This window comes from Podarcis melisellensis (genome assembly GCF_964234715.1).
Source record: "Podarcis melisellensis genome assembly, chromosome: 4".
NCBI lineage: Eukaryota > Metazoa > Chordata > Lepidosauria > Squamata > Lacertidae > Podarcis > Podarcis melisellensis.
In genome coordinates this window covers 85144802-85152559 of record NC_138531.1, presented here as the reverse complement: position 1 = coordinate 85152559, position 7758 = coordinate 85144802, and positions in this window count along the sequence as shown.

Sequence of the window (7758 nt, the reverse complement as noted above, 5' to 3'; positions counted from 1 at the left end):
AGTTTCAGGTTAAGAACGGACCTCTGGAATGAATTAAGTACTTAACCCGAGGTACCACTGTATTGGAAGATTCCGCAGGAAGATTCATGAAGTACATAGCTAAACTATGGAACTTGCCTGACAGAGGGCATTGATGGCCACCAACTTGGATGGCTTCCAAGGAAGATTAGATGAATACATGGAGGAAAAGGCTATTTATTGGTGGTTACTAGCCATGACTCCAGATGCCTCCACAGCTGGAGGCAGCAATGCCTCTGAAATCACAGGAGGAGAGGATGTTATTGTGTTAGGATCCAGCTTGTGGGTTTCAGATAGGATGCTGAATTTGATGGGCCACTGGCCTGATACAGCAGGCGCTTATTGTATTCTAAAGCAGTAAACAGCATGTGCCACTCACTTGACCTCCCTAATGTACTTCAGAATGGAGGTAGGCATGGTGTAAATGTGCCAGCTGGAGCTCTGGATGGGTTTTGCTTCTGTGTTTGCACTGCACTGCCCTCAACACCATCTTGTGCCAGCCCCTCTCCATCTAGGCAGTGCTGACTTGGCTGAAGAGTGCTCAGGTCAGCGGCGCAGCCCTGTGACAACATGTGTCTGGGGTTTGAATACAGAATGCACCAATTTCAGATGCGGTTGGGAAAGGCTGCTGTCTGCATCGCTGGAGAGCTGTTGCCCATCATTGTCTCCCTGCCCTGTGCAATGCCCTCCCATCAGATGTCAAGGAAACAGAAAATTATTTGACTTTTAGGGAAGTTTCAAATGTTTGGTGTTTTATCGTATTTTTAATATTCTGTTGGGAGCCACCCAGAGAGGTTGGGGCAACCCAGTCAGATGGGTGGCATACAAACCGTTGTTGTTGTTGTTGTTGTTGTTGTTGTTGTTGTTGTTGTTATTATCATCATCATCATCATCATCATCATCATCATCATCATCAATGTTACTGAGTTACATCACACCCAACAGCATGACTTGTAGAAGGCAGCTTCTTCTTTTTGTACAGTGGTACCTCGGGTTAAGAACTTAATTCGTTCTGGAGGTCCGTTCTTAACCTGAAACTGTTCTTAACCTGAAGCACCACTTTAGCTAATGGGGCCTCCTGCTGCCGCCGCGCAATTTCTGTTCTCATCCTGAAGCAAAGTTGTTAACCCGAGGTACTATTTCTGGGTTAACGGAGTCTGTAGCCTGAAGCGTCTTTAACCTGAGGTACCACTGTAGTCTGATATTTCTTGCATAGAGATCTGCCTTTCTTCCACTGTGGAATGGGGCAGCCCTGCATATATTCACAGGGAAAGCAATGTAGGTCTGCAGACTTTTTGTTCTTGAGGATCTGCCTCATCAACAGCAAGCAAAATGGGAAATTCTGGTTGTCAGTGAAGCTCCACATGTTGACTGGCATTTCCACACCGTGTAAAGAACTACGGCGCACAAATTCTTCTATTTTGCAATGGATCCTCTGAGGTAAGTCCTGTCTTAATGCTACTGCTACTATTATTTTCGTGTCATTGCTAATGTGGGTTTGTTTCATTTTTTTACTAAGTTGTAGTGGCGATATATTGTTGGAAGCCACCTTGGCCACACTGAACCCTAAAAAGCAGCTTTTTAAAAAACAAATACGGTAATCAGCTACCGCTAAGCCTCTAGCACCCAGAAGGAACTTAGCTACATGTGTCACAATTTGTCAATTTCCCATGCAGCCAAGCTGTTCTGCATTTGTTACGGCTGTTAATATGACTCAGCAGCCCTTAACATATTTTTTCTGAGAAGTCTCCACTTGCTCAAGAAAACAGCACCCAGATGGAGATTAAGGAAGCCTATTTTTCCTGCAGACACGTCCTTGTTAGGACATAACATGTTACAGTGCAAAAAAAATTAATTTCAGCTTTTTTTTTTTTAATTAGGGATGGGGAAGAAATTCAGTTCAGGTCTCATCCAAAGCCAGATCTATCAAATTTGCACTTTCTGAAGCAGCACACGAACCAAAACACAGCTATCCTTTGAAATTTGCACATCTAAATTTTGCTGTGCAGTTCAGTAGACAGAACTGCACATGTCCTTTTAAATATGTTTGTGGGAGGGGGTTTATTGGTTTGTTCTTGTTTTTTATTATGTATTTTGTGTTTTCTTTTTGTATTTTTATGTAGTGAACCGCCCTGTGATTTTTGGATGAAGGGCGGTGTACAGATTTAATTAACAATAATACTAGCAGCTGTTTCCTTTCTAAAAGGAATAGCCCAGCAATGTTTTGTTTTCTTGCCAACGAAAAATAACAATTTCGTTCATTTCAGCACCTTGTCATGGCTTGTCTGAAACTCAAAGGAATGAGAAAAAAACTCAGAGTGAGGTCAGTAGACATTTTCTTGAGGTTCCGCCTGGTAAATTGCTGTTTATATGTCTCCAGCTCCAGAGAATCTGACCATTCCTGTAGGGGCAACGCCAGAGATAAGAGTTCAACTGAACATAAACATTCATAAAGGCAGCTTTTAATACCTAGGTTGAAAGATCAAACCAAGAGGGACGTTTCTCTGTACACAGTGCATTTTCATGCCCAGCACGGGCCTGTGCAGTTGGGTAGCTCTCAGGTGTTTCTGGAATTTGCACGCTGAGCAAAAAAGCTGAAAACTTGTCTCTAAAACGCCTTTAAGCTGGAAACGTATAATTTTTGTCTTCCAGTGCTCCATCAAAACAGAGCACACTGAAAAGAATTTTACAGAAGGCACTGGGTTTGTGGTTAAATATTCTGAAGCATGGATGAGTTAAAATCACGAGGCAGGCTTTGGGTTATGGGTCCTTTGCTTTTCTCTGGAAGGAAGCACTTTCTTCTGCCCAGTATGAGGCAGCCCATGTGATTTTCTTTCTTTCTTTTTACTATTGATTTTTAGAGTCCCTGACTAGAATATAAGATGGTCTGTGGGCACCAGGAGTTCAAAAGTCAGCATCCAAGAAATCAAAAATCTGCAACAAAAGAAGCTGAATTTTGTTCCCCTAGTTCTTCAATTTTTGCTATTCTGCATGATTTATTTATTTACTATATTGATTAGTCTAATAATAATAATAAATGTTGCTGTTGAACTTCTTCTGCATGTGAAATATTCAGCAGCTCAGCTCAAACTGGGAATAAATCAATCCTAAACTGCAGATCCTAAATAAATCCTAAACTGTAAATAGAAGAAACGAGTTTGCATGCAGCTGAGGTTTATATCGACTGTTTCCATACTTCCAGAATTTATTTTTGGAAGAATTTAGTCCCTGGCCACAAAGTCACGAAATGCAGAAATTAAATCAAAGCACATACTCAGATGAATGAGTGCACATTAATCACAGTTGTGTACTAAAGCAGTTACATTTAAGGCCTGGAGTGGCTCCTATGATAAATGTCTATTATTTCTTAACAAGTGAGACCTGAAACAAAATGTTGCACTTTTCTAGAGTTCCAGCCATTGGTGGGATTGTGGATATTTAAAATAAAAAGTACATTCAATAATGTTCTACTGATGACATAAGATGGAATTTTGTAAAGCAGTCTTTGGACAAATCAGGTGGCCACTTATTCATTTATCAGCCTGCAAGATAGATTTTTACTACGTCTGCAAAAATGAAACCAGACCATGCCCTATATTCCAGTCCATTTTGCAAGAGAAAACAATGAGTTTCATAGACTGAAGAAACGTACCCAAGTAGACCCCACATCCTCTGGTGACAATTTATCTCTCTGATTGTATCTCACAGCTTTACTGCAGTTGATGTGCTGTTGCCAAGAGTGACTCAGGCATCTCTCAGGCATGTTGAAATCCATTTCTGAGCAGCTGGCTATTAGGGGAATGACAAGGGGGGGGGGGAAGGATCAAGAAAAAAAGGATCAAGAGATTTTAGGTAGAAAGGACTGCCAGTAGCCTCAAAGGACCCCAGTACATGCTAAAGAGTAGACTTGAAGTATCATGAAACTAGCAGATGAAGAGAGTTCTAATGAATGCAAGACAATGAGCGCCAAGCAGATACCCAATTCAAGGATGGGAAACTGGTGTCCTTCCAGATTTGCTGAACTCTTAGCTCCCATCATCCCCAGCCAGCAACAACAATGGTCAGAGATAATGGGAGAAGAAGTCCAGCAACACCTGGAGGACAAAAGGTTGCTCCACACCTGGTCTGATTCTTTTACAGTGACCTACATGTGGGTTAATTTTGTTGTTTACAGAAACAAAGGGAGCATTGCTCAGCTGCAGAGTGCACCAAACTTTGCATGCAGAAGGTCCCAGGTCAGGGATAGCCACCATAATGACCTCCAACATGGTCAGGGATTATAGGATCTTGTAGAGCTGAAACATCTGGAGGACACTGCTTTGGCTCCCCCAGCTAAAATGGTGCTGTTGTTAGTGATGATCTGAGGCTGCTACACTCCTATCCATCTTGCAGGCTTCCCACAAGCATCTGTGAGAACAGGATGCTGGGCTAGATGGGATATTGGCTTGGACTACTGCAATGTGCTCTATTTGGGGCTACCTTTGAAGGTGACCTGGAAACTATAAGTAATCCAGAATGCGGCAGCTAGACTGGTGACTGGGAGCGTCCAGCGACACCATATAACACCGGTCCTGAAATACCTATGTTGGCTCCCAGTATGCTTCTGAGCACAATTCAAAGTGTTGGTGCTGACCTTTAAAGCCCTAAATGGCCTCAGCTCTGTATACCTGAAGGAGCATCTCCACCACCATCGTTCTGCCCGGACACTGAGGTCCAGCTCCGAGGGCCTTCTGCCTGTTCCCTCACTGCATGAAGCGAAGTTACAGGGAACCAGGCAGAGGGCCTTTTTGGTAGTGGCACCCACCCTGTGGAACGCCCTCCCATCAGATTACAAGGAAATAAACAAGTATCTGATTTTTAGAAGAAGGCAGCCCTGTTTAGGGAAGTTTTTAATGTTTCATGTCTTATTGTGTTTTTAATATTCAGTTAGGAGCTGCCCAGAGTGGCTGGGGATACCAGCCAGATGGATGAGGTATAAATATTAAATGATTATGATTATGATTGTGATTATTATCCAGCAGGCTCTTCTTACATAGTTATGACAGGCCTTTGCCTCAGACCCTGCTGCCAGTCAGAACAGTGTAAATTCTGAAAGCTATAGGGATGGTGGAAATGATTCAAAGTCTGTAAAATTACATGAGAGGGGGGAAAGAAGGAATTTGTGTTATTCCTCTTGCACAAGAGAGAGACCAATGAGCCATTTCAGGCACCCAGAGTTGCCTAAAGGAAGATGTCACTCAGTTCTCCTTGTCTACCAAGAACTATATGAGAAGTAACAGCTCATGGGACAGCTGATCAAGCAGCCCGTTTTGACACAATGCCAAATGTGTTTGTGTTTGTGTGTGTGTGTGTACATGGGTTCATTTATTAAAGAATGCATTAAGCACACTTCAAAATAATTCATTAGCACAAAGCCACTGTCAACAACAACAACAAAAAGATTAGAAGGGAGAAAAATAAGGAATAAGGACCAAGCAGAACAGAAGTGTACTGGAGTTTTAACTAACTGTCCTAAATTAGAACGGATGGCTAAAAACCCAGCAAAAATGGATTTATACATGTCCTTCTAGGAAGCAAATTCTGAAGAACAGGCCTGGGCAGTAATACTATGAAACAGGAGTGGGAAACTTCCAGTCAATGGTTGACTCTTGTTCTACCAGAGGGTCAAAATTTGCTTGCAAGGCTGTTTTCCCCAAACCATGCTTGTCAGAACTTGTGATGTCATCCATAATCCATCAGCTGTAATAACTTGTGGTGTCATCCGACAAGTGGTTGGGGTTAAATCCTGCAATGGCTGATTGCACCTGTTCCCAGCAATCGAAGCGACATGGTTTAACTGTAGTTTGCTAAAGTTGCTCCAGGTCGTATCTCTGTGGGGGCAAGCTGCAGTTCCCCCTCTTGTGAGGGGAGGGAGGGCATGACTCTTAAGGTAGCTTTAAAATGTGCTTTAAATGTGTGGTGAGCATGCATGGGAAATGGCAGTAGGATGCTTTAAAAAATGAGTCACTGACATGGCATGGAAGAGAATGTCTTTCCTCCACACCTGGCCATTTCCTGGACTCACTCTGTCGACATGCACACCAGCACACAAACGCAGGTCGCCCACTGATTAACTGATTAAACATTCCACAACCCAAGCAATTGACTAACCAATAAGAGGCTCATACTGAATAGCTCAAACTAAACCCCAGGATCAGGAAATACTTTTTTAAAAAAAGATTTAAATACCCTTTTTTTTTAAGGCACCACCTGTTCCTTATGAAATGTTGGGTCATGCCTAGTTCTTCCTTCTATTTCCCTAAGAACAGAATCTTACAAACATTAAGCTCACCAAAAATGGCCTTTAAGGCTACAATCCGAAACATGTTTGCATCCGAGAAAGCCCAGGGGAGGTTAGGTATTAGGAAATATGGGGTACTGCTGCACCAATCAGAGGCGCCAAGTTGCACCCAACATTGGGGGGCCCATCATGCGTGTGTGACATCATACACATCACACATGTGATGTGCATGACTATCACATCAAGAGGAGGCTGAGTGCGGACTCTGGTTGCAATGTATGGCGTTGCACTCAGCTCCTGGCTTGCTGGCCTCACCACGCCTAGCCCTGTAGCTTGGTGGATGAAGATGATGGGGCCGAGGCATCATGGGACTCATTGTCCCCACTTGCCTTGCCCTGGACTGGGAGGCACAGAAGAGGCAGTGGGTGACCCATTGGGAGACAGAACAGCGACAGGGCTGGAAAGGGGAGCCATCCTTTCACTGCCACTTCAAGCAAACTTGTGATGCCCCCTGTTAGAATTCCTGCTCCATGATTGCAGTTACGGGATTGTTGTCTTTCACATGATGGTGTATGTTTTGACTCCACAGAGTGGGAAGTGACGGAGACAGGATGTTTGTGTTACTGTGTTCCGTGAAGTGGGACTATTGTCCTTTGTTTTTTCTCTTTGCTGTCTGATGCTTGAGAAAGAGGGAGCCATGTTGCAGTGCTCCATGTGTATTTATATGTTAATAAAGTAGATTAGCCAAAATGCTGAGTTGCTGATGTCTGTCACACGAACTGCACAGACTCTGCGGATCCCTAAGTGTGCCAATGTCTGTTGGCATCGGAGGCGGTGATGTTTGGGCTGAAGAAAGCTTTTGAAGCTCCCGAATGATCGACCTGGAGGGAGAAAACATGCCAGTTGGGCATATATCTCTGCCAGGGTCCTACTCAAGTGTAGGACAAGCTTCTGGTGAAACACCTCCGGAACACTCCGAACAGTCCTGGCTGCCCCATCACAAGAAAGGGTCTTGGGTGGAAGAGGCTGACCACCAAGAGGAGACCAAGCACAGAGCCTGACTCTGCACTCAGCCTCCTCTGTTTCCTCAAGATTGAGGGGGCTCAGCCCCATCCCAACAGACTTTGCAGGGGCTGAAGATTCCTCAGTCCTATAGAACTGGTTCCTATGTCACCAACTACCATCCACCCGTTGCCTGCAAACTTGCAACGATTATATCATCCTTATATTTTCAGTTCCACCCACCTACTGTTTGGGCTCCCTGCATTTTGCCCTACCGTTCTCAATGGGCCCCAGCCGTCACTGAGTGAGCCCCATTGAATTTGGTGGTCTTGCTTCTGAGTAAACATGCCTAGGACCAGGGCTGCTGTGCCTGAACACTGGTACGGTTTAGAGAGCTGCAGGCGGGGGAAATTTGTACATCTCTGTGGCTTGGGCAAGGCTTTCCAATGTAGTGTTGC